This window comes from Alligator mississippiensis, chromosome 4, assembly GCF_030867095.1.
Source record: "Alligator mississippiensis isolate rAllMis1 chromosome 4, rAllMis1, whole genome shotgun sequence".
Lineage (NCBI taxonomy): Eukaryota > Metazoa > Chordata > Crocodylia > Alligatoridae > Alligator > Alligator mississippiensis.
This window is the reverse complement of record NC_081827.1, coordinates 135,634,729-135,662,449: the sequence shown is the minus strand read 5'-3', so window position 1 is coordinate 135,662,449 and position 27,721 is coordinate 135,634,729. Positions and strand designations below refer to the sequence as shown.

At 44.8% G+C, this 27,721-nt stretch overlaps 1 long non-coding RNA gene across 1 annotated transcript in view; it reads right to left on the bottom strand.

Moving 5' to 3' along the window:
• Positions 1 to 3,714: 3,714 nt before the first annotated feature.
• Positions 3,715 to 27,721, bottom strand: part of LOC109281882 (uncharacterized) — a 149,876-nt gene continuing 125,869 nt past the window's right edge. Inside the window, exons 4-5 of the long non-coding RNA XR_009461351.1 lie at positions 8,700 to 8,790; positions 3,715 to 4,176 (exon numbers count right to left, since the gene is read on the bottom strand). This is a non-coding gene — a long non-coding RNA (uncharacterized LOC109281882). The remainder of the gene's footprint in view (positions 4,177 to 8,699; positions 8,791 to 27,721) is intronic.

Genomic DNA, 27,721 nt, shown 5'->3' with positions numbered 1-27,721 from the left:
AATTTTTAAGTGTCATTCATGTATTTGAGCTGAGTTTAGTCAATGGAACTTTTTAGTCTATAAAAGTATAAGATGTTTGCATAAAATGTTTAAGAGTCTTTTAATGATTTTCAAATGCAAAAATAATTGAAAAAATATCATTACATTTGAAAAGAACACTATAATAAACAACAAAAATTCTGCTAGTGGTATACACATAATGTACTATACTCTTTTGTGGACCTTTTAGTATTGGCTATTGTCAAATCATTATTTTATGTGCACAGAAGGTAGCTGGAATTTCACAGACGTGTTAATTGAGATGCGAGTGTACAAACATCCCCATGACCACTCTTTTGAAATATGTCCTATAATATATTTAACCTTGTATCATAGCAGGTAGAAAATTCTGTAGTTAAAACAGAGATTCAACTTCCTTTGAATCCCTTTTCCCAGTAGCTCTGAACTTTCTCTGTGGTTGAAATTCTCCATACTTGGATCCAGTATAAAGGTAATACTAAAAGTTTATGCCCTTCAAATTAGGTGAGAGTTAGTTAAATACAACTTTTGTCCTGTATTGTGGAGGGGGGTTATTTTGTTTGTTTTTTGTGGGGTTTTTTTTTGCATTTTTATACCTCAAAAATGGTTGAAGAATCTAGTAAATGCTACATTCTTGGAATATTTTATAGTTCAGTAAACTAGCCCTAGTTTGGAGTTTTAGAATTGATTTAGTAGTTTCTGTTTTCTTGTAAAGACATGGAATGTTCGTACATGACTTGACATAATAAAGTGTTGGCAGGTGGGGAAAAATAAGAGCTGAATGTCAGTCTGCACTGAATTGCTTCCATATTAGGCTGTTCTTACCTATGCAATCTTTTACAGCTCAGGGATTAAGATTTAGAGCTAAAGTCTACCTATCTTTCAGGTTGTTTTAGGAGCTGTGCTCTTCAAACATGTCAGCAGCTCCTTAGCACCAACCTGTATCTGTGAGGGAAAGTTGCATAAGCACACAGGGGAGTTAAAAAGATTATAAGACAGAATCCTGTAGGCTCTAGGAATTAAGTTAAAAAGCTGCAGCTTTCATGCTAGTGAAAATTTAGCCATTTCCTTTGTGTATTTGGCTACCTTTCATTTCATGAAATGGAGGGTCTCATGGCCACCCACTTCTAAAAGTTCTTTTAAATGCTTAATGTTAGTTCTAAGTCTTTTCTTATAAAGTCACTCTTAAGATTCTGCTGCCCTTTAAGAGCACTTTAAGCATTTTTCTTTTTCTTTTTTAATTTGTTAAGGTCACATGTATGATAGTTAATTTGAAAAAAAAAAGTAACAGAATTTGTGGGAACTTGGACATGGTTCTTTGAAAACCAGCTGCTTTTAAGTAAGCCAATATTATCTCCATTACAGTCTGAGGTTGGAAAACCAGACCACAACTTTTGTAACAGGCTAGCTAATTTCAAGCCACTGGCACAGACTTCACTGTGCTTATGGGATAGGAGCCGAGTGGAGCTCCTTCTGAGGACCAGCTGCAAATGCTGAATGTCATGGCAAGCTATGAAGAGAAACCTAGGAGTCATGCTATTTCCTAATGAAAAAGCCACTGCTCTTTCCTAAAGAAAGCTTAGCAAAGTGGTAGCACCTCAGTAGTATTATGTAGATGTGAAATAGGAGTATTTTTTTAACCTCTGTATAATGTAAAATACATAAAATAGTCCTTGAATTAGGGACTGGAATTTATGTCTGCCCCTCTCCAGGTTGCCACCCTAAACACAGGACTACAATCAACCAGAGTCATTCATGCTCCTGCTGTCCTTGGCTCAGTGAATCATGAAGTCTTTTAGTCAAAGAGAAACAGCTTCAACAGCAGAATGGTCCCTTACCAGAATAGCCAGCACAGGTCCTTCTATTGGAAGGTGGGAAATCATAAAATATTAGGGTTACAAGTGACCTCAGGATGTCTTCTAGTCCAACCCTCTGCTCAAGGTAGGACCATTGCTGGCTAAATTGTCCCAATCAAGTATCTGTCTAACATGCTCTTAAAAATGCCCAATGATAGAGATTCTAGAACCTCTCTGGGTAGCTTGTTCCAGTGCTTAATCACCTTCAAAATGAGAAAGCTTTTCCTAATATGCTGTCTAAATTTCCCTTGCTGCGTTTAAGATCACCAGTTTTTGTCTTGTCCCATATGATCACAAGGGAAAGTCTACCTCCATCTTCCATATAATCACCCTTCAGGTATTTGAAGATTGTTATAAAATTTAAGGCTAAATGATCCTAGTTATTTTAGCTACAGCATGGCTCCTAGGCCTCTAATAATTTTTGTCATTTTGTGCTGGACTCTTTCTAACTTACCCTAATGTTCTTGAAGCATTGGGCCCAACGCTGACACAGTGCTCCAGATGAGGTCTCACCAGTGCTGAACACAGTGGGAGAATCATTTTCCTTGATTTACAAGTGACGCATCTATTAATACAGCCTAGTATGCTATTGGCCTGTATCGTAACAAGAGCACACTATTGGCTCATATTCAGTTTATGGCCCACTGTTATACCCTGGTCCTTTTTGGCAGTACTGTAACCTCACCAGTGCTTTCCCAGTTGCTATGTGTGTTTGTGTAGTTGTTCTGTCCCAAGAACACGACTTTGTAATTGGCCTTGTTGAATTTCATTCAATTGCTTTTGGACAATTTCTCCAGTTTTCCAGGTCATTCTTTGTCCTAAGCTTACCTTTCACAGTGTCTGCAATTCTACCTAATTTGTCATCTGCAAATTTGCTAAGTGTGTAGTCAATCCCATCCTCCAAATCACTAATGAAGATTTTAAACAATACAGGTCCCAAGAAAGACTCCTGGGAAACCTCATCTGATACTTTCTCCCAAAAGGACATTGAGCCATTGATAACTACTTGCTAAGCATGATAAGCTAACTAGTTGTGTATCTACAACTTTCATTTGATCTTTCCATGGCTTACTAATGAGAATGTCATGGGAGTTTGAATCCTCCATGACTGATGAAGGAAGTGAACTAGGTGTCTTGCCTCCTAAGTCCCTTTTAATTTAGCCACAACATTTATTGGCCTACAGAAAGTATGTCATGCAACACCAGCAGAAGAATCTGATCTTAGTACTCAGTCCCAAAAGGCTTAGAGGAATACATAGTTTATGCTGCAGCAATAAGAAAAATTTCCAAATTTGTTGCCCCCAACATACGTGAACCATCCTGGTTTAGGCAGGCAAAATGGCTCAGAGAACTCTCTTGGCTGCTACTGCTTTGCTTTCTGGCACTCAGCCTGTTTCAGAAAGGAAAAGATTTATTATAAACTCAGTTTCTAAATACCAAAGTGCTGAATCAGGACACAGCAAGTGTGTGTGTGTGTGTGTGTGTGTGTGTGTGTGTGTGTGTGTGTGTGTGTACTTCATTATTCTCTTAAGTCTCAGTCCCAAAAGTTGATCCAAACAGATGAATCTTTTTTGTGCCTCTGCAGTTCCACTACATTTTGGACCTATGAATGCAAATAAGAAGGATTCTAATCATGTGGTGGAAGCTCCCCATACTCAAATTCTTTTTCTAGTCCTCTTGCTGAGTTGTTCCTGTGTTCCTTATACCTTCAAACTGCACAGGAAACCACTTAATCCATTGAAACATGTGTTTCACAAACTTTTACACAGATGAACTAAAATCCAAATAGTTTTTGTTTAATAAATGACATACAATTATAATAAAAAATAGAATTGTCAGTGTTACCAGCATTACCGAAAGCTACATTTTTACAAAATCAAATCATCTGTCTGTTTCTGGTAAAGTCATTGAGAGTTGCACATTTGGAATGGTTAAGAACCATAACTGTAACAACGATTATAACTGTGTCTCAGGCATGGCTAGCATATCATGCTGTAGAAGAATGCGCTTCTAAAAAGTTGGGATTAAAAATTATGCCAGAAGAATTGCATTTTCTCCTTGTTGTTTTAACCTCAGCATTGATGTGGAAGAAAAGGGATCCAGCAACCTGAAACTGTGCCTCTATGTAGTTAAAATGCAGGCATCTGGACACTGCTGTTGAGTAGTTGATAATTTTATTGTAGAGACTTGTGGGTAACAAACAATTACACAGCATACATAAGTATTTAAATGTTATTTTCTAGGTTAATGCCTTATGGGGTTAATGTCAATTCAGACAGAGTACAGGTTCATCAAGGGATCACTAAAAAAAAAAAAAAAAAGAAAGGTAGGTAAATTTAAAAGTCACCCAGTAACTAATCAGCCTATTGAATTTACTAGTTCAAAAGGTCAGCAGCAAAGATTACACTTAATGTGGGAAGGGAGCTGGTAAACTGTGTGACCAATAACATTTGTAACTATATATATTGAAACAGAGGTAATTATATCTGAGGCTTAAACTGATTGCTATAAAGATCTGGTTGGATTAGAATGCAGCACTGTATAACTGTATAGGTGCACAACGGGAAGAAGCTGATTCACCTTCCTATGAAATAAAATATCACTAGCTACAGGAGGCAATACACCTTATTTTCTAGATGAACTTTAACACAGCATGGTTAGTCTGATACTCTTTAACAAAGCCAGTCATAAAATAAGAAAATGAGTGTGTCTTTGGTTACTTTTTTTCTTGCCAATGTTCATAAATTGATAAAATAAATTTCCCCTGCTCTAAGAGGATTATAGTTGGAGTAAAACAATGGCAGTGCCCAAAGACATACAGGCCCCACTCCAGCACTAAGAACCATTTGAGCCAACTGCTCCGGCTAGTCACATCCCCAACAAAGCTGATGGGGCCACATGTAGGTGCAGAACTTTAACCACAGTGGCTGCAGGATCAGGACTGGACTCTACTGCTTAATTTTCAATGCATTTGTTTATTTTTAACTATTGGAGTGTTGACCACATTTCAATAAACTTTATCTGAATTGTACTCTTTGCCAATAGGAACAAAGAAACTATTAGTTTATCTACATATTATTGCCAATTATTTCTATAATGGTTGCAGCTAGAGATATAGGTTGGGGACCAAGATCTTGTATTCATCATTGTACTGATGATATCATAATACATGACCATGAAGATAAAATGCAAATGGCTCCTATCTGGCCCACTGGCCAATGCTAAGAGTCTGAGGAGGGTGGGCTGTGCCCTGCAGCACTCTGTTCTTCTGCAGCCAGGACTCAGCCAGGCTGCACAGCATGCAGACTCCTCTGCCCCTCTCTCCCTGTGTGCATTCTACACACCCAACTTCCTGTTGGCACTGTGGCTGTGTTGTCCTGGCACCATGGCTGTTGGCACTGGGCCCACATGGGATCAGGTGCAATGCAGCATGCTGAGGAGCCATCCCACCCACCCACCGCAATGAGTCATTGACACTGTGGCACCACTAGGAGGTAAGTCCATGCTGGCTGCAGCCAGGGTTTGGCCAGGACAGCTGCCTCTGAGTTTCCCAGTGCTGGTGGCTTACTGTAGTGGGAGGGTAGGTTTGACAGCTAGTCAGCTTGCTGCATTGTGTCCTGTCCCATGCAGGCCTGGCTTCCGGTGGCCATGATGCCAGGATTGTGCAGTGTCAACAGGAAGCTCAGCAGGGGGGTGGATGGATGCAGGGGGGTGGAGGAGTCCATGCACTATGCAGCCCAGTCCAGCCCTAGCTATGACAGAGCAGAGTAGTGTGGGGTGCAGCCCTCCCTCCTCTGGTTCCTGGGAGCTTATCAATTGCCATTAACAGCTCCCCAAAACTCATTAAGTGGCCCTCCAGCCCTAACAATAGCCCACACCTGCAGTAAACAAACAGCACCACAAGTCAAAAGGGCACTTGGTCCCCAGCTCTGGGGAGAGATGCATGGGCAGAAGCTCACTGTGCCCCCATGAGGTCTGGGACCCCCAGGACCCCTTGAGAGGACCCCAGGATGCCTAGTGAGCCCTGGCCTACCTGGAAATAAGCAGAGGCCTGTGGTGGGAGGGACATAGCCCAGCTGTGGGGAGGCAGCTGACAGAAGCCAAAGATAGTCACACCCCCCAGCTCCTACTTGGCCCAGCCCTCGAGGGAGCCATGCAACCAGAGCCACCCAGAGCATGAGACAGGAAAGGGGTAGGGGGGGCATTTACTTGTTCTTTCCTTCAGTGTGGGGGAGGCATCTCCTACCCCTCCCCCCCCCCCGAGAGCGGCGTGGCATCAGCGAGAACTTCTGTGCAGGCGCGCAGTTTTAAAAGGGCCTGGCAATGGCAGAAGCCACACTTGGTCTCTGGCTTCGATGAGACACACACGGGTGGAAGCCCGTTGCACCCCTGTGAGCCCCAGGACCCAATGAGAGGACCCCAGGACCTCTGATGATCCCCAGCCTACACAAAGGTAAGCAGGGGCTCATGGTGGGAGGGATGTAGCCTAGCTGCAGGGAAGCAGCCGAGAGGAGCTGAGGAGGGTCACCCACCCCCCTCCCATCTCTTACTTTGCCCAGCCCCCCAGGGAGCCATGCAACCAGTGCTGTGTGAACAGGACATGCAAACAGGCATGCTTCTGGGCCTGGCACATAAGTTAGCATGGGAGTTTGCAAAGGAGGGCGAGTGGGAGGGCCAAAGGGCCTGCCAGTGAGCCTTAGGGAAGGTAGTCACAGCAGTAGCCAGACTACCAGCAGCATAATGAGGATGGCCACTTGCCACACCCCGAGGATCCCCTTGGAGTCTGAGACCTCCCCCTCTGGCACTTCTGATGTCTCCACCCAGACAGAACCCATGGCTCTGGGCTCCACACAGATGGAGCCTCTGGCTCTTGGCTGTGGGGGATACCTGGCACAATTCCAGGCACATGAGACCTCTTGCAAGGTCTGTTCTACTTTGAAATTTCTGAGGTGCCAGATAGAGAAGCTCCAGACTGCAGTACAGAGACTGGATGCTATCAGGGATCATGAGCAGGAGATCGACTCCTACTGCCAGGCCCTTCACCTCATGAAGGCTGAGGGTTGACCAGGGTCACCTTCCAGGACAAGGGAGGACTTGAGGATCTCCCACACTGTCCAGCCAGGGCATTGGACCAAGGTGGTCAACAGCCCCAGGACCCACTGCACTAAGGTCCCCACCCCTCTGGAGCTCTGCAACAGGTATGCATCTCTTGCATCCCCAGTATAGGCTGCAAAGCTACCAGCTTCTGCAGGCATGGAAGGTTCATCAACAGCTACCATCTCTGCTCTCTCTAAGATGAAATACGAAGTGGTCATTGTGGGATACTCCCTCCTGAGGGGGACTGAGGGAGCAATCTGCCACCCCGACCTCCTAGCCCAGGAGGTCTGCTGCCTCCTGGGGGCCTGAATCTGGGATGTAGCAGAGAGGATCCCAAAGCTTATGTAGCAGAAAGGATCCCCTCCAACCACTACCCTATGCTCCTTATCCATGTGAGTATGAATGACATGGCTTGGAGCAATCCCAGCCGGGTCATGAATGGCTACAGGGCTCTAGGAGCATGGCTTAGGGGGTTGGGGGCACAGGTGATTTTTTCCTCTATCCTCCCAGTTAAGGGTCATGGGCTGAGGAGGGAGAGATGGATTGAGGTAGTTAACCATAGACTGCGGCGCTGGTGTTATCGTGAAGGCTTCAGTTTCCACGATCACAATCCATTCTTTGGTAACACTGTGGTCTACTGTGAAGAGACGGCCTCCACCTCACTTCACTGGGGAGGAAGCTCTTCTCAGCCCGAATGGCTGACCTGCTCGACTGGGCTTTCAACTAAGCCCACCAGGGGATGGGTAGACAACCACCAAAGCGAGCCCACTAGGCAATACCTACAAAATCAACAGGCTAGGGCATCTAAGGGATTCCACTCCTACCCCAGCCCTGGAACGGTGTCCTCCTGGGAATATAAGGAAGCCTAGGGCTCCCAGTGGGATGATTATGTATCTGTACACCAATGCCAGGAGCTTGGGGAACAAACAGGGGGAACTGGTCCTCCGACCAAACAAGAATGACTAAGATTTAATAGGAATAATGGAGACCTGGTGGGACTCCACCTATGACTGGGCCACAGGTATAGACAGCTATACCCTGTACAGGAGAGATCATGCAGATAAAAGGGGTAGGGGTATAGCTCTCTCTGTCAGAGATCGCTACACATCCCTGCAAGCTGACATTGGCACCCAGGGAGAGTGACTAGAGACCCTCTGGGTTAAAATATGTGGGGAATGTGGCACAGGGGACACAATGGTAGGAGTCTACTACAGACCCCCTAACCAGGAACAAGAGCTCAATCAGGAATTCACCAGGGAACTGGCTGAGTCTACACACTCCTGGTGCATGGTTGTCATGGGAGACTTCAAGTACCCAGGCATCTTGTGGGAAGAGCATTTGGCCAAATTCGAACGGTCGTGAAGCTTCCTCACATGTGTGGACAAGCTCTACCTGACCCAAGAAGTCTATGGACCAAGAAGAGGTAAAGCACTGCTGATCCTGGTAATGGCTAAAGGGGATGATCTAGTTAGTGACCTAAGAATCAAAGTAAAGCTGGGAGACAGTGACCATGAGCTGATCACTTCTACTATCCATTGCAAAGCTGGCAAGTCAGTCAGCAATGCAGAAGTCCTCAACTTTAGGAAAGCTGACTTTGATAAGCTCAGGAGACTTGTTGTTGAGGCCCTAAGGGACCATGACTTAACAAGGAGAGGAGTCCAAGAGGAGTGGTTGCTCCTTAAGGGATGTCCATTCCATCTTGAAGGAAAGGTAGTGTAGCAGGCTTACCTTTCAGAGCTTGGGTTGAGTCCCAGGCTTGAGATCCTGCTGTTTTGATTGGTGGATCCCACAAAAATCACCACTTTGCACTGGTCCGCACCTGTAAGGAGCAAATCAGGAAAGCCAAGGCTGCAACCAAACTCCATATGGCTACACGTATCAAGGACAATAAAAAGTCCTTTTATAGATATGTGGGGAGTTGGAAGAAAAGAAAGGGTAACATCGGACCCCTGCTAAACCAAATGGGACAACTGACACCCAGGAAAAAGCTAACCCGCTTAATGGGTACTTTGTGTAGGTTTTTCATCAACCCAAAGGTGTTCGCACCACTGATTTGCAGACAGTGCTTAGGGAACATTAAGAGCACAATTAACCCTTAAATGGAACGTGAAATACGAACAGACAACTCAGTGTCCTAAAATCAAAGTCTAACTTTATTAGTACAAGTATTATATTAGCAGTTTCTATAGTCAGAGAGAGAAAAACACTTAGTACAATGATCTCACCCAATCCCAAATGTTACTTTGTTTCACAAAAAAGATGGCTACTCAGTTCCTGAAGCAAAGGGTGTGTCATTGGCTGGGATGATCCAGACAGGTGTTGAAAGCTGGATTCATGATGTAAATGATGATGACAATGACAACACACTTAAGTTTCTTGCTTCCCACTTTTATGCTTTTCTTTAACTTGACTTCTTTGATGGTCTTGGATTGGTCTCTTTGCAGTCAGCACATTGTTCATATTTTATCCTGTCAGCATATTCCTTTGTTCAACAGCCCCATTATGAGCACACCTCTTAATTTGGCCTTTTTCTGGTGTCTTACTTTAAGCATTGTCCATCGGTCTCCTTTATCTCCTTTCATTAACATATCCAATCATTTCATCCCTCTGATTCAGCTGGTTATGCTAAGTTCAGTTAATTTGAGCTAGTAACAAAACTATTACTATGTTGTGTTAGAAAAACTTCTCACAGTTATAGAAAAAGGAAAGAAACATCATGCGAGCAAATCAAGGCCATAAGCTGCTTGCAAGAAACAAGGCCAGCTGATATTGCAAACACCAGCAAAATGAAAAGTTCAGATAACATTTAGGCTATACAAAATTTTAGGCTGAATATAAAAGAAAACTTTAAACAATGCTATAATTCACCACTCTATAAACAGGTGCAACTTTAAAGCATAAAATATGACAAGCTACCCTAACAAAGAGACTGTCCTGACTAACAAGATAAGCTCAGGAGACTTGTTGCTGAGGCCCTAAGGGACCATAACTTGAGAAGGATGGCCAGGGTGAAGGTGAATTTATACCCAGTATTGGTGTAGATCTTGTAAAGGAACATCTTGAGAGGCTGGACACCTTTAGCAGGTCCTGACAGATTGCACCTGACAGAGTACTTAAGGAGCTGGCAGGAGTCATAGCCCAGTCACTAGCAAAGATTTTCAAAAACTCCTGGTGCCAAACCTGAAGATTGGAAGAAGGCCAATGTGGTACCCATCTTCAAGAAAGGGAGGAAATTTGATCCAGGGAACTACAGGCCAATCAGTTTGACCTCAATCCCTAGAAAGATTCTAGAAAAAAATCATCTTCACAAGCTGGCTGATGGCAACATCCTGAGGGACAGGCAGCATGGATTTGTTGCAGGTAGGTCTTGTCTGACCAATCTCATCTCCTTCTATGACCAGGTGACCTATCACCTGGACAAGGGAGAAGAGGTTGACATCATATTTCTGGACTTTAGAAAAGCCTTTGATCTGGTGTCCCACTATCTCCTCTTGGAAAATTGGCCAACTGTGGCCTCATCTACATCACAGTCATATGGCTGGAGAATTGGCTCTGAGGCCAGACTCAGAGTGGTGGTTGATGGAAGTGACTCATCATGGCGCTCCATGACTAGTGGTGTCCCCCAAGGCTCCATCCTTGGACCTGTTCTCTTTAATGTCTTTATCAACAATGTGGATACTGGTGTCAGAAGCAGACTGGCCAAGTTTGCCGATGATACCAAACTTTGGGGTAGAACATCCACACCCAGGATAGGCTGGTGATCCAGGCTGACTTGGATAGGCTGAAAAAGCAGGCAGATACAAACCTGAGGACATTCAATACCAACAAATGTAAGGTACTCCACCTTGGGAAAAAACCCTGCAGCATGCTTATAGGCTCAGCAGTGCTATGCTCGCTAGCACCAAGGCCAAAAGAGACCTGGGGGTCATGATTGACCAAAAGATGAACATGAGCCACCAATGCAATGTTACAGCTGCTAAAGCAAACAAAACTCTGACTTGCATCCATAGATGCTTCTCAAGTAAATTTCAGGATGTCATCCTCCCGCTATACTCAGCCTTGGTGAGGCTGCAGTGGGAGTACTGCATCTAATTCTGGGCTCTGCAATTCAAGAAGGATGTAGAGAAGCTTGAGAGAGTCCAGGGGAGAGCCACATGCATGATCAGAGGGCAAGAGACTAGGCCTTATGAAGAAAGGCTGAGAGCCATGGGACTCTTTAGCCTGGAAAAGCACAGGCTCAGGGGGGACCTGATGGCTGCCTATAAGTACACAAGGGGTGTTCATCAGGATCTGGGAGAACATTTGTTCACCAGAGTGCTCCAAGGAAAAACAAGGACCAATGGTCATAAACTCCTACAAGACGGTTTTAGACTGGATATAAGAAAAAATTTCTTTACTGTCTGAGCCCCGAGGACCTGGAATAGACTACCTCCAGAGGTGGTGCAAGCACCTACTCTGGACTCCTTTAAGAAGCGTTTGCATGCTCATCTTGCTGGGATCCTTTGACCTTAGCTGACTTCCTGCCCTTGGGGCAGGGGGCTGGACTCGATGATCTCCCGCAGTCCCTTCCATCCCTAATGTCTATGAAATCTATTATAAAAGATACCTATTCCAGCATGGTGGTAGCACCATACATACAGGAATAATTTTATTATACAAAATACAAATACATAAATGCATATACCCAATGTATTCCCTTGACCTGAAATGCCATTTAATTGTAAGAAAAAGAGCAGAATTATAATCAGTCATCCATCAAGAAAATCCAGCAAATGTTAATGCAATTTGGCTGGCTGCACGAGTCTGAATGGGCTGTAAGTAAATCCCAGCCACCTGTGGGAGAGATCTACAATGAAGATGATGGAAACCACAAATTTAACAGGTCTTACTTAGTGCTATCACATTTCACTGTACTAAAAAGCACGACTGCTTTAGAAAGATGACTTTACCAGGTTGGCTCTCTATCAGGACTTGTTCTGGTGACGTATTTGTTTTTAATAATAGAATAACCTATAAACATAATAGTAACTGAAATTATCTACAAAGTTTAAGATGCAATATAATTCAATTAAGTACCCATCCAACAGTTTTATTCAAGTTTTTAGTTCAAGGTGTACATGCCTTTATCTCTGGGGGATCATTCTCAGCTTCCTTTCCTTCAGATTTTTCTAGTGCTGCACTGCAGTTTGGTAATATTCCAGCTAACACTAAAGACAATATTTCAACAAATAAACCTACCAGAAAATTACAATTATGTTTATATCAGTCATATCCATATAACTTTGCATTTTGCTGGTTTTCAAGCTGTTTTTTTCAATAAAGTCTTAATATTTCAGTGAAGAGGCCATCTTTGTATTTTTCCTTTCAAACACTCTTTGGGTATCTGGAGATGGATGTATGCATGTACATATGTATGTATAGCTGTGCGTGCTTTAAGTGGAGTGGCTTTCGGAGCTGCTCTAATTAAAGCACCCTCCCCACCCCTGGAGTACATGTAAAAATGCCCTAAGTGTTTGGACCCAAATTCTGCATGCTGGATGTCTGCCTCACGCTGAAATTTATTGGAAAATGTCATCTAAAATACTTCAACTAAATTCAAGAAAGGGAAAAGGTATGCTGTTTGGCCTATGTTTAAAAAACTCATTTGACCTTTTTTTTTGAAAAGCTTCAAATAATTGGAGCAGGGAAATTTGTCATCCAGTGGCCTTTGTTAGGGATGACAAAAGGTGGATGAAAATCCTATGAAAATCCACCCAATTTTAGCCAAGCTATAAGTCTCTGAAAATTGCAGTTCACACATACTCAGATACTTCAATTCTAGCAGTTATGTTTCATGGAGATTTCATCCACACTAAGTATGCCCCAACCTGGGGATAAGCAAAACTCTCACCACTAGACAAAATTATTCAGGTTCCCTGAGCTCAGTGGCCAGAGGTTATCCCTCTTATATATTCAGTGATCCCCGCTCTGCTGATGTATAGGCAGCCTGTAGGAAGCTGCTTGATTCAAATTCATGTGGGACAATAGCTAACCCTGTAGAAGTGTTTAAGGGGAATAGATAAGTACAACAAAATTGGAAGAAAGGATGAAACAAATGGAGAGCTGGGTTATAAAAGAATGGAAATGTGAATTGGAGAGAGAGAGAAAAAGGAGGTAAAGAAATAGTTTGGGAAAGACTGATATCAGATGAAGAGCCTAGGGGACTATTGAGACTGGCTGGCCACGGAGACAGACTGAGAAGTAGCCAGGATGACAGAAGGATAGGCAAACCTGACAAGATAGGTTGTATGGGGGGAGTGGGGGAGAAGTGGGGAATAGAACTAGGTGAGCAAAGACATTGAGAAAAAGAACTAGTAAGGGGTATGACAGACAGCTGTCTCGGGGCCAGTCACAGTATTGGCCCACCCACCTGTGTAGGGCAGTCCACCCTAATTCACCTGCCACACTTTGATGTATTAAACTCCATGTAAATTGAATGCCTCTCATTAGGCTCCCAGCTGTTCTCACTTGACACCCTCTCTGGGGTCTCTACTCTGCCCCTGCACTGGGTTTGCAGGGCCTTACGCCCCTTAGGCCTCAGGTGTCTGTTGACATGCCTGGACCTCGCTTTTGGCCAATGGCCCACTTAGGCTTAGGCATCTGTTGACATACATGGACCTCACTTTCCTTCAGGCCACTCACTAGGTTTCACTCTCCTTCAGGCACTGGGCCCGAGGCCCTCCTGGCCCCTCCTCATGCTCCTGAATGAGCCACCTGGGCTCCAAGCCTCCCATGACCCACCCCAGCCCTGGGGCCCCATTCACTACAGCTCTGACTTCGTCTCTGCCCCACTCCCGCCCCCACCGCAGGGGCCTCGATATGCTCCCCCATGGCCCTTCCCCATGACAGACTTACTTTCCTGGGGGGACGTGTGCACACATTCAGACCTCCCAGATCATATTTTCGTCCTCCGCCTATGCTGACCCTTTATCGGATGCCTCCCATCCTGAGGCTGAGCTTCAGCCTCTTTCATAGCAGCTTGCATATGCTGGCTGACTTCTACCCTCTTCTGGCTGTGATGTCACCCCAACCTCCCACCCCGAAGAGGGGACCTTCAGCCTCTTTTAGGCTCTGGCGCCACCTCCAGGCTAGTCAGGGTACCAGTAGCTCTCTGCAGCCCTGGCCTGCCCCTTGTGGTGGGATCAATTTGCCTTTGGCCTTTTGGCCCTGGCCCCCTTGCATTGATCAGTCAAGGGTTCAGGAAGTCAGCCTGGCAGCTGCTTACCTCCCTATTCCAGAGGGGTCTCTCCTGGACCACACAATAAAGCCATCACCCCAAGCCAGGCTGGCTTAGAGCCCCAGAGATCTTAGAGCCCACTCAGGTGAGCTCTCCTGAGCCCCTGTGTAGGCCCACAACTCTAAGCCCCTTTTGCAAGGCTGGCCACACTTTTCCCTAGGCCCAAATCCTTCTCCCTAGGGCTTGGGACCCCACTGGGTTCCTTGGAACCTCCTCTATCCTCACAGCTCCTACCCTGACCTCCAGAATGTTCCTGGGAGCAGCAGATCTCAAGCTGGTGATGTTACCTTGACAGCATCCCTGCAGCAACTACTTGTTCTTCTCCTTAGGGCCTGCTTTTATGCTGAGGCTGCACAGCCCTGCTCTAATCAGGTGGCCTACTCGCTATTGTGTGACAGCCTGATTGGCTCTGCAGTCACCTACAGGCTGCCTCACAGCCTGCTTAGGCCCTTAAAGTGGCAAGCACCCACAGATGCACTACCACAGGAGCCATTTAATGAACGAGGAAGTTGGAATTGGGGAGACTGGCAATGGGAACCAATGGGTACCAAGAATGTAAGACAGGAAAAGACAACTGGAAGCCAGGATAAGAAGGAGAGAGACTGAATGAAGTGTTGGAGGGAGAACTAGGGCCTGAGTGGGAGAGGAGACTGGGGACAAAGTTCTGAGGGACTATGTATGGCTGGGAAAGTGAACAGGGATTGTGAGTCTCAAGTGACAAGACTCACACTTGCTGGGTAAGGAGAAGACTGGGACTAGAATGAGAATCTGATGGGAATTGCCTGGGGGGTTGGGAGAAGGAGACTGATAATATGAAACCAGAAGGGCAAAAGAGGTAGGACAGGGACAGGCAAAGTTTGGATGGGACAAAGCAAAAGGGAAGAGTTAAGGGGAATGAACAACAACAAAATAAAACAGTGAGTTCTGGAACATACTCTTCTCCAGAGCCTGGCATAGAACCCAAGATTTCCTAATGGCCAATTTGTGGAAAATTAGAGAAAATTTTGGCATCTCTGGACAAATCAGAAAAATAACCTAGACAAGCAAAAACAATTATTAGAGTTCTAGAAGATGACAGTGGGAAATACTGGAAAAACTGTGATTTAGTGTGGAGGAAGGAAGACTATAGAGGGATTTGATAACAGTCTTCAAATTAAAAAAAAGACTATTACAAAGAGGATGGTTATGTCCTGTCTCCCTTAAACTATAACAAAGGAGATTTTGGTTTAGGAAGAAATTTCTAATTATGAAGTGGTTAAATACTAGAACACATACCTTTGAGAGGCCTGAAATCTTTGTGAATAGATGCATTTACATGCAGGTTCTACTTGTCGAGGATAGATTAGACTGGGATGATACTGCCTCGAGCAGGGAGTTAGAATCCCGGGGTTGGAAAGATCCTCAGGGATCATCTATAGTCCAGCCCCTTGCATGAATGTAGGATGAGCTAGTCTCACACCATGGCAGTGAAATCCATATTTGGCTTCTTGAAAACTTTCTAAGAAGGAGATTCCACAACTTCCCTAGGTTGCTTGTTCCACTGTCCTGTTGTCTGACAGTGAGTTTAGTGTAATACAAGGGTTTCCTTGTCCCAGTAAGATTAGGTAGGGAGCAACAGGGTAGCCATCTTTCCTGCATCAAAACAAGAGCTTAACTGAATGTTTTATAAGTATAACAGCAGGCCATGGATAAACAGGGGAAAAACACAATATAGGACAGCACCATTTACTGACAGGATTATACCATACATATATACACACACACAAATGTACACATGCACACACACCGCTCAGTGCATAACAGACAGGAAGGATTTATTTGAGATTGAATCTAAACCTGCTTTGCTGCAGTAGAACCTGTTACTTCATGTCCTGTCCTCTCTAGCAGGAGACAGCTTTTCAAATATTTAATATGCTCTCCTCTGGATCCTCTCCAGTTTCTCTCCAGTTTTTCCAAAAATGTACAGCACAGAACTGCACATAATATTCCAGCTGAGATCTAACTAGCACCAAGTGGTACTAGCATCTCATAGATGCTAGGGTTAGAAGGGAACTCAACAGATCATTGAGTCTGACCTCTGCCTAGGCAGAAAAGAGTGCTGGGGTCAGATGAGCCCAGCCAGATGCCTACCCATCTCCTGTGTCTTAACATTTAAACCAGGGGTCTCAAAATTCCTGGGCCCCCAGGCTGGATCCAGACTGTACGCCTCTCTGAGGGCCAGATCAGACCCATCTTCATTGGTGAGGTGAGTGGTGGCAGCATTATCTGAGCATAAGAATGAATGCACCCATCACTCACCCTCCACTGCTGACATGCATCCTCAATGGGACTTCACATGCAAGCCAGATGATGTGGCTCCATGGGTTGGATCCAACTCATGGGTTGTGTCTTTGATGTAAGCTTTCCACAAAAAAAGCAATGTTCATATTGTAGCTTCTTAACTCAGTTTTAAATTTGTGCAGAGTGCTGCTTCTAGAGAGATATTCTGCCCACCATTTATGCTATACAGTTCTACCTTAGATGCACCAAAGACAATGCACTTTATATTTTGTTGCATCTATGATGGTACATTTGAGCACTAGGACAACTTCTAAAATGAGTGGGCAAAATATGGCCTGCAGGCCAGAGGCCATTAACTTATCAGATATGGCCCATGGGCAACTGACAACTGTGGCTCTGACCACTGCATGGTGCCAGGCAGACAGGGCTGTTTCCACCACCATGGTGGACAGGTGGGATGGACTGCTTCCACTCAGTGCTCTTGCAGTGGTGTGAGCTGTGGACCCAGGCAGATGCCCCCAACCCCACATGAAATTTGCTGACTGTGTCTAAAGGTGATGCTGGTGCCATCCCAGGGCTGCCTCTGCTGTACCAAGTGGGTGCTGGCATAAGCTGTGAATGTAGCTGACAAGTTCTGGGCAGGGTGGAGATTGTGGGAGTCAGGGGGGGAGCAAGAGAGGGAAGGGGGGATGGAGTGGATGGAGAGGGGGAGATATGGCCCTCAAGAGGACACCAAAACTCTTTAAATGACCCTCCAACCAAAATAATGGCCCTCCCCTATCTCTCATAGGGAATAGGGACAGGGACAGGATAAGCGTTCAGCTGGTTTGGCTCCATCCTCTGCTAGTGGCACTACCTGTGCCGTGCCCACCAAGCACTGACCCATGGCCCCATCCGCTGTGAGCAGTGCTGCCAAGTGCTGAGCCCGGCCACACTGGCCGAGCACTGAGCCTGGCATCACTTGCAGGGGACAGGGCTCAGCTCAGCACTCAGCAGTGCTGCTTACAGCAAACAAGGCCAGGCTCAGTGCTTGGCTGGTATGGCCCAGGCAGTACCACTTGCAGGTGATGAGGCTGTGCCAGCTGAGCACTGAGCTTGGTCCTGCCCCCTGCAAATGGTGTTGCAGCATGTCAACCTGCCTGGGTGTCTGGCCCCCAGTGAGGGTGTGCAGGGACTGGTATAAGTTGACTCCATATTTCTGATCAAAAAAGTTAAGTTGACTTATAAACTGGACCTATGAAATTCCTAACTTTTGGATTAGAAAAATAGGGTCGACTTATACACTGTGTCAACCTATACACCATGAAATATGGTACTCACCTATATCTATATTTATTGATAGATTTAACAGTCACATTTCTCAAAATCTAATTATATATATGTATATGTACATATGTATGCGTATATATAAACACATACAGATATACATCTATACATACACATAGAGTATTTATATATTATATAAATAAAAGTATTATTTTGTTATTTATATAATACATACATATATTCTATGTGTGTGTATGTATAAAGGTATATCTGTATGTGTGTATATATGTATGTGGGTATATATACACATACATACGTGTGTATGTATATGTACATATTATATATCTATATAAAATGTAAATGTTGTTATATCCATAATAAGTAATACCAAAATTTTCTTCATCTATCACCTAAAAAAAGGCAATTTGCATTACTTATGCTAACTCAGCATAATTAAAAGGAAGTCAGGGTGGAACGGAGCCTCACCAACAAGCTACCTTATATATATTACATATATATTAAATTATTTTAGACACACACAAACACACACACACACTTAATTTTTTTTCAGCATTCTGATGAATATATGTAAATGTAGAAACTAGCATTAGTGGAATTCCAAAATTGAGAAAACAAGAGCACTATAGTTAGGACATTCCTAAAGTTAAGGTATTCAGCAATGGCAATTTAGGAATATTGCAGTTCCTGTGTATTTTTTTGGCATACATTAGACAAACAATAGCAATACATCAAGAGTTTAGGGTCAACAAGGAAAATGTAAATTGAAAATATTATATCCATGCTATATGCTCTTGATACGCCTGAAGAAGGGTGTTTATGTCCCAAAGTTTGCAAAAACAATTTTCCCAACTATTTAGTTGGTCTAATAAAAGATACACATTTACTCAAACAACCTTGCCTGCCTATTTACACCCAAGATAAAATTTTGAGATTGAAAATTTCATTTTAGAAGTGTCCTGAGTCAGTGCTTGATTTTCTAAATTTGATGTTGCTTAGTTCTGTGCATTAATTTATCTTGCTGAGGATTTAAGAAACAAACAAAAAACCAAATGTCTAAAAAGCAACCACAGTGTTTTAAAGCTTTCTTAAACATGTAAGGAAATTTAGCACTGTTATAGATCCATAAAGATGTAAGGAATCTGTGCTAAGCCACTGCTTGAGTTGCCTTAAGAATTTAAAGTAGCTTAGCCATGTTAAGAGCTTAAAGAAATTTAATAAACTAATAGGTCATAAAATCCTAAGCAATCATAAATGAGTTAAGGGGTCATAATCCCAACTTCTTCAGTCTTTACCTTTTCAAAATTATGAATGAAGTAAAAATGAAAAAGCTAAAAAGTCAATTTAGTTGAACATTCCATAAAATTATTGGGCCAAATCATGAAATTCTTACACAATCAACTACCATATACCATGAGGTCCAGGTGCCATAGATTGAGTTAATTAACTTGTATATATAATTTGTCTCAATTTTAATGAAATTCTTAAAAGGAAGAATAACTGTATCCAGGCTTCTAAGGAATGAGTATGCCATTCAGATTTAACCACTAAAGTATTAGTAGTCTATCAAAAACTCAAGATATGCTACATAACAGGTAAAATAAAAGGATATGAACTATAGTCTGAACATTTTTAACATTTTGTAAAATGTATTGATGTCTTTTCTTCTTACAAAGTAGCATTCACCTTGGAGCACAGTTCATCTTTCTCTATGTGCAGAGAGAGGTGGTTAATCATGTTAGTCTGAAGATATGCAGAAGGTAGAGCAGGGCAGGACAGCACCTTGTAGACTAACTAATTCAGAGAGGCATAAGGTTTAATAAGCACCAGCTTATCAGGTGTAAAGAGGTTGCTGGTCCTTATGAAAGCTTATGCCTCTCTTATTAGTCTACAAGGTACTGCCCTGGTTTCTACCTGTTTTCTCTGTGTTATACATGAATATATTTAAGTTAAAATATATATTCAAGTACTTATGGGCGTGTGTAGGTGAAACGGGGGCCCTAAATTGAAGCGGTGGGTTTTAAAAAACACAGCTTCAATTTAGGGCTGATTAAACCCTTGTGTTGTACATACACCCCTCTGACTTACCTGCCTTTCTGGCAGGGAGGGGAGGGTGAGCTGCCAGCAGGCAGAGCAGTCCCTGGGCTGTGGGGGTGGCTGGTGCTTTCCTCCACAGCAGCAGCGGCCCTCCAGGCAGCACCCACCCACAGGCACCTGGCTCGGGCAGTCCCGGGGGGCACTGCAGCTGTGGAGGGAAGCATTGGGCCCCTGTGCAGCTCAGGCAGGCAGGCAGGCTCCAGGGAGGGAAAAAAAAAGATCAAGTTCACCGCTTTTCTTTGGCAGAGCTTGCTTTCCCAAGCTGCTGCCTGCAGGGCTTCCGCAGAGCCATGGAGCTGCATGGAGTCTGGTGCTTCACTCCGTGGCTGTAGGAGTAGCAAACTAAAACTCTTTGAAGGAGTTTTAACTTGCTGTGCCCCAAGTCGTTTAGGGCACATTACAACACCAAATTTCCTACCGCAGCTGGAATTACTGAGTAATACATTGCTGAGGCGTGCAAACACAGACACCATTAAAGCAGTGCAAAAGCACTTAGCCCACTTTAAAGTTATGTGCACACACGTCTCTTGTTTCACCTACACACAGCCTATGTGGCCCTTAGCTACTGGCCTAGTTGCCTCATCGTAGTTATGCTACTGAAAAAGGCCCCTCAATGTTGGGTACACCATTGGGTCCTTCATAACCTCAGGGGGGTAGGCTTTTTTCCCTCACATCATTCATCACAAGAGCAGAGGTCCAGCTGGGAGGAGTGGTGGGTGGGCTTGTTGCATTCTTTTTCTAGTATGTTGTGTCCATGATGGCAAAAGCCCGGAATGTAGTGGGTCTGGGATTTAACACCTGAGCTGAGATGCAGGCGGTAGTTCACATCTCTCAGTCATTGTTCCAAGCTGTCTGCAGACTTCCACAGATGACCAGTAATGGGAAGGTTAAATGTTTAGAAAAAAAAAGAGGAGTCAGACTCCAAAATGGCATGGTTTAAGAGTCACAAGATTGTTAGAAATAAAAATCTTGCTTTTTTTTTTTTTGTCTTTTTGGGTTACAATATTTTATTTTAACTTTATCTTCACAATGAAAGTTGATTTTCTGCCCTCATCATCTGACTTCAGGGGATGATCTTTCCTCTTTTGGTCTAACTTATCTGTGATCAACATCAAGGAGCTTCTCTTACAATCAATCAATAACTGTGTTAGGCCTTTTATGTACAGCCTGTTGCTGTTTTGTGTAAATTATATTTAATTAATGGCCTTGTCATACCTACCAACTAACACACAGCTACAGAGGACTGCTCAACCAAGATCAGGTTTGTCCTATGTTGTATTTAACATTAAGAAAGATCACAGTGAGCACGTCTACACGTGCTGATTTAAGGTACTTTAGCTGTATTTAAGGCACACGAAGGGTGTGCATCTACATGTGCATGCCCTTAATGTGTCTTAAAAATGGTGATTTTAGGCTATTCATGCCTAAATTTGATACCTGTAAAAGCAGATATCAAATTTAGGCACGACTATCTAAAGCACATTAATGCATGTGTAGACACATTAAGGTGCATTAACGCTGTGTATGGACTAACTTGGGACTAACTTTAGTCCCACGTCAGTCCACGCACATGGTGTTAATGTGTTTTAATGAGTGCACATGCAGACATGAGCCTAAACTGCCTCAATGTGCATTAAACTAATGCGTATTAAATTTAGGCGTGCCTAAATGCACATATAGACATGCCCTGTAAGTCTTAAGTAGATTTATAATCCATGCTAAAGAATTGGTCCTTTTCTTCTAACAAGTAACATTTTTCAGGAAACTAACAAGTCTGTGATAATGTTGCAGAAAGGAGTAACAAAACATTTATGTATTAGGAATTGACCTGACTTAAATAGGAAATATTTAGAACTTAAAACATGATCATGCAAATAAATATACTAAACAGGATAAGGACTTAATCTGAAACAGCAGTTGCTTGAATCCATTAAGGTTCTCTCTAAAATCAGGTATTACAGATTGCAGGGCAGCTATTTCATATTTTGTTTCTTTTCAAGGATCATTTGAAGTCTTACTTTTAGGAATAAGGTCATAATCTATTTTCAATCTTCAAATAGCTACCAAAACAGAAATAAAATTACTGAAATATATACATATGTTTCTAAGGGCCTTGTAATGCATTACACTTAGTGTGTGCTAATTTTAGTTGGTGTTAGAATTAGTGTATGCTTTGAGCAATTGCACATTAAGGGTTAAGATCCTCTGTAATCTGCACTGCTCTGACCTTCACTTCGAGGGCTAAGAGCCAAGTTGATTCTGTGCCTGCCAAGCTTGTTTGCTCTCAAGAACAGGCTAGGTGGCCCAGACTGTGGATAGTGGGGGCTGTCAGGGTCCCACTGGGCCTGCAAGCTCCTGCCTACCCCAAGTCCCCACTGCCCCCGATCACCCAGATCCAGCTAACTGCCCTCTGCACCTGGATTGAACCCCACCATCTCCTCTACCCCTAGGCCTCAGGGCTCTCCCACCCCAACACCAGCCCTCACTTCTCACCCCCCACTCCATGTCTCCTGGCTCACCTGTGCCCACTGGCACTGTCCTGGAGGACCAGGCAGGGAAGGTGAACCCACTTGCCTGGTCACCTCCACTGCTGGGCTGATACTCCTGTCCAGGTTGAGCCCAGTCCAGAGCACAGCAGCAGCAGGCAGGTTCCCATTCCCTGCTTGCTCTCCCAGGACAACACTGAGAGCTGCAGGTGAGTTGGGAGCTGCCAAGGATGCAGGGGGAAGGAAGAGGCAGGGAAAGGGGAGTGAGAACCTGGGATATTGGGGGGAGGGGAGGGGAGGGCAGGCCTGATCTTAGCTGGGGGGTTGGGAAGTACCCCTCCTTCCCATATTGGGCCTGCTTCACTGTGCACCACCCTCACTGTACCCCTTTACCAGGCCCACCCCCGCTGTCAACCTAGATTGGACCCACCACCCTGCCCTGCCCACCCTCTCTATACCCGATCCCTGCTTACTGCCCCCTGGCAGCTCCCAGTGCTGTACCAGGGGAGTAAGCAGGGAAGAGAAATCCCTCTGCTGCTGCCACAGCTGCCATTCTTTGTGTTGGGTTCAGCCAAGAGATCAGCAGGGGCCTGGCAGCAGTGGTGGCCAGGCAGGCAGATTCCTCTTTTGTGCCTGCTGCCTTGGGACAGTGCTGGCAGCCACAGGTGAGCTGGAAGACAGAGCCGGGGGGGGGGTGAGCTATGAGAGCCAGGAGAGCAGAGAGTGGGCCCCAGGTGCAGGGAGGGAGCCCCAGGATGGGGGGGGGGGTGTTGGGATAGAGGGGGAGTCCCAAGGGACAGGGAGGAGCTCCAGAAGCTGGGAAGAGCCCAGAATAGGAGTGGAGGGGGGATTCTTACCTTTAGGTGATGTCACTGTGGGGGAAGATAAAGCAGTTGGGAGCAGTGCCTCCTGGGATGCTGGAGGACTGTTCCCAACTGGTTTCAGGCCTGTGATGCAGTTGTGTGTGACTGCAATATGAGCTGCCTAAAATCAGAAGTTCATAGTGTGATAAAGAAAAGAAAGAAAAATGACCAAACGTCAAACGTAGGAGCAAGTTGTGCTCATAGCATGGGGAAGGCGATGGGCGCGGCCTGACAGCGGCGGTCCCGGCCCGCGCTGATTGGCAGCCCGTTTAAAAAGGCAAGCGCGCCAAAAGAAAGGGGGACCCGCGCAATATCGGAGAGGCCTGATCACCCTCACTGGAGGTCCTGCGTCCACGAAATCCCTTCCCCCCAGACGCCCCCATCACGACTGGGTATACCATCTGAACGTGTTTAAGAGCTCTCGAATTATCAGCGAGTTTAATCTTGAAACAGCTGTTAAGAAGTTTTTTTTCTGCCTAAACTATGAGTAAAGCATTTACTTATCTCACCGCCTCCTTGGTGTTTTTCTGTCGATGGAAGGAGAGACAGAAGAGGGAGGAATAAGGCCCTGAAACCCTTTTGTCCCCGGCCTGCTCACATAATCTGGGTCCAACCACCCATTGTCAGGTTGAACACACAGAAGTTTAGGGCTGGAAGGGACATCATGAGATCATCGGGTCTAGCTTCCCTGCTCTAGGCAGTAAAGACTGTTGGGGTCAAATAACCCCAGCAAGGTGTGCATCCAGTCTCTGTCTGAAGATCTCAGGGTAGGCATCTGCACCACCCTGGCTGGGAGTCTGGTCATGTGAACCGTAAAGAAGTTTTTCCTTATATCCAGTCTGAAACCTCCTTCTAGGAGTTTATGACTGTTGCTCCTGGTCTTCCCTTGGGGCACTTTGGTAAATATTTGTTCGCCTAGCCCCTGATGTTCTCCCCTGATATATTTGTAAGCTGCCACCAAATCCCCCCATAATCTTCTCTTTTCTAGGCTGAACGGTCTCATATCTGTCAGCCTTTCCTCATATGGCTTGCTCTTCAGGCCTCTAATCATACAAGTGGCTCTTCTCTGGACTCTCTCAAGCTTCTTCACATCATTCTTGAAGTGTGGCACCCAGAACTGGATCAAGTACTCCAGCTGCGGCCTCACCAAAGCTGAGTAGAGTGGGAGAATAACTTCCGTAGTTTTGCCTGAGATGCATCGGTTGATACATGCTAGCATATTGTTTGTTCTACTAACTGTAGCATCACACTGGTGGCTTATATTCATTTTATGGTCAATTATGATGTCCAGGTCCCTTTCAGATGTGGTGCTAGCTAGTGTAGCACCACTGAGCCTGTAAGTTTGTTGTGGATTTTTCCTCTCCAGATGGAGCACTTTACACTTCTCAGTATTGAACAGCATCTGGTTCTGGTCTGCCCATTTAACTAATCTGTCTAGGTCCAGCTGGATCATCAGCCTGCCCTGAGGTGTGGCCACACTTCCCCAAAGCTTAGTGTCATCAACAAACTTTGCCAGTGTGCTTTTCACCCCCATATCCACATCACTGATGTAGATATTGAAAAGCACTAGTCCAAGTATCGAACCCTGGGGAACCCCACTGGCTACCTTCTGCCAAGTCGACACAGATGTGTCTATTAGTACTCTTTGGGTCTGATCCCACAACCAGTTTCCCATCCAGCTGATCATTTAATTGTTGAACCTATAGTCCTCTAGTTTTACCTTCAGACCCTCATGGGACATCAAGTCAATGGCCTTCCTAAAGTCCAAGTAAATGACCTTGACCTCATCTCCCTTATCCAGGTGGTGAGTAACCTGGTTGTAGAAGGAGATGAAATTAGTCAGACATGATCTACCCGTGATAAAGCCATGCCAGCTGCCACTCAGAATTTTGCCTTCTACTAGCTTATCGCATATGGAGTCCTTGAGAAATTTTTTGAGGATTTTCCTGGGATTGAGGCCAGGCTGATTGGCCTGTAGTTCCCTGGGTCCTCTCTCCTCCCCTTCTTGAAGATGGGTACAACATTGGCCCTCTTCCAGTCTTCTTGGACCTCTCCTGAGCACCATGGATTCTCAAAGAGGTTCGCCAGTGATGCAAAGGTTTCGCCTAGTTTGTTCAGCACTCTTGGATGGAGTTCATCCAGTCCTGCTGACTTATAGATATCCAACCTCTCTAGCTGTTCTTTCACCACTTAGAGATAATACTTGATGGAAGAGGAGTCTCTCTGAACCAGTCTAAGGGCCATTAGCATACATTTCCCTGCCCTAATGTGTGGATCCTCCTATTTTAAGGGCCCTTAACATGCATTTAAGTTAATGTGTAACAACATTCTGAGTTATTACGTTATTTTAAAGATACAAGCTAAGGAAGACTGACTTGTAACACATGACGAAATTCAAGCCAGTGATAGATTACTTGTTTTAGAGCAAAAGCTATTCAGCAGGAACTGAATGGGAATCTGTTAAAATTTATATTAGCACTGCTTTATCATATTGGTGACTTCCTACATGTAACAAATCTAAATTCAGTCATCTTATAAGTGTCTATTGCTCTAAAACCATTATTCACTGTTTACTTTGTTTATAAGCAGTACGTACATTAGCACTGTGCGAAGCTATGGGTGGTGATTCAATTTGGAGGAGATCTGGCCCGATTTGGTGGCTGAATCTGAATCAAATCAGGACCAATTAAAAGGTCCAAATCTATTCAAAGCTCTTTGAATCTTTATGAAAAAAAACTCACCAATTTTGCAGCGCGCTCGGGGCTTTGTGGGGGCTCATACAGAGCCCCCCCATATGGCATGGGACAGGAGGGGGCAGTGGGGATTTCCCCCACTGGCAGGAATGATGAGTGTGGGGGTTTTTCTTGTTTTTTTTTTTTTCTTAAAGGGCAGGAGCCACAGTGGGTGGGGCAGCAATGGGAGGGGTTGGGACAGCAGGGGCGGTTGTCGGGGGCTTGTGACAGAGCCCCCCATTGAGCATGGGGCAGTGGGGAGCAGTGGGGATCACCCCCACATCTGGCAGCACCCACTGAGTTGGGTTTTTTTTTTCCCCCAAAGTGCCAGGAGCTGGGGTGGGCAGGGCAGCCATTGCCGGGCTGGGAGTATAGCAAAACCCCCAGTTTTTCCTTTTTTAAATTTTAAAATGCATTCCCTCCCCTTCCCCAACCATTTCTGACTTTTCTCTCCCTCTCTATTCCCTATAGATAAGTATAAGTGAGCTCAAACTTAGGATAAGCTTTAAACATTTTTATTTTGCTAGCAAGTTTTTGGTTTTCAATATCCATTGTTTTATATTGTATAATTATTAGGTTTGTATTGATTTTTACTGTTGTATATTGTACTAGTATCATTTTTGTATTGATTTTTATTATTTCATATGGATATTGTATGGTTTAGGCCTGTGTTTTTAAATGAACCAAAGTCATGTCAAGTTTCCATTTTATATGTCAAGCCTCCATCTTGTGTCCTCTGCCTGGGCATCCCATGTTGCAATAATATGATTCATTGTACCTCTCCCATGTAAATTGGTTCCCTGATGAATGAGAATGATTGAGAATGACTGAAATACAATGGTAGTAGGCCTCTACTGAATGGCCTGTAATGACTGGACCATCACCTCGTATTGATTCACCCAGGAACCATGGACCTCACCCAGGAACAGAGACAAGACCAGCATTTGAAAAACAAAAGACCCTGCAGAACCAGCAACTCTATCATTGTACCCCACCATTACAGACACCCAAAACTGCACATCCCTGCATGAAGCACACATGCTCAGTACATCAGGGGCTGACCCTTGCCTGGGCATGCCTCCTGTCACTAGGGTCACACACGGTCCCAGTGGGAACGCCATTTCCATCCGGACCAGACCAGCTTCACGTCACCTATTGACCCCAGAGGCCCTGCTGGTGACCCCCTCTGGACAACACCGAGCTGAAGGAGACCCCGACTGGCCATCGAGGATCAACTTCCAGCCTGGGATAGGTAGATATTACCTGCACACCTCCTCCTACAATTTGGACTATCTCTTTTTCTCCCTGTCTCTCTCCTCCTGGACTTCAGCCCCTGCATCAAGCATCTCTAACCCCTGCTGCCATTTTGTGTGTGTGGGTGCAAGGGAACCAATTTGTCATTGTGTCACCATCTCCCCTGTTCAATAAAACCACTGTCATTTGCAACCCCAAGCTGGGTCATGTCTTACTGAATCCCAGTTCCTTCCTTATCTTAAATTCCAACCTCATTCTCTCTTTCTCCATTCCAGCCCCCATCCTTGTCCACTAGTTTCCCGATCTCCTCTCAATTCCTACTGCTGCTTTTCCTGTGATTTTCTGCTGTCCGTCTCCCTGGTTTCAGGCTCCCCCCGCCCCTGCAGCTTCCCAGACTTCTCTAGCTGCCCTGGAGCCATCCTCTGGCTCCCCCACACCCAGAGCCCCTCTTTAACACCCACACTTTCCCTTAGTCCTA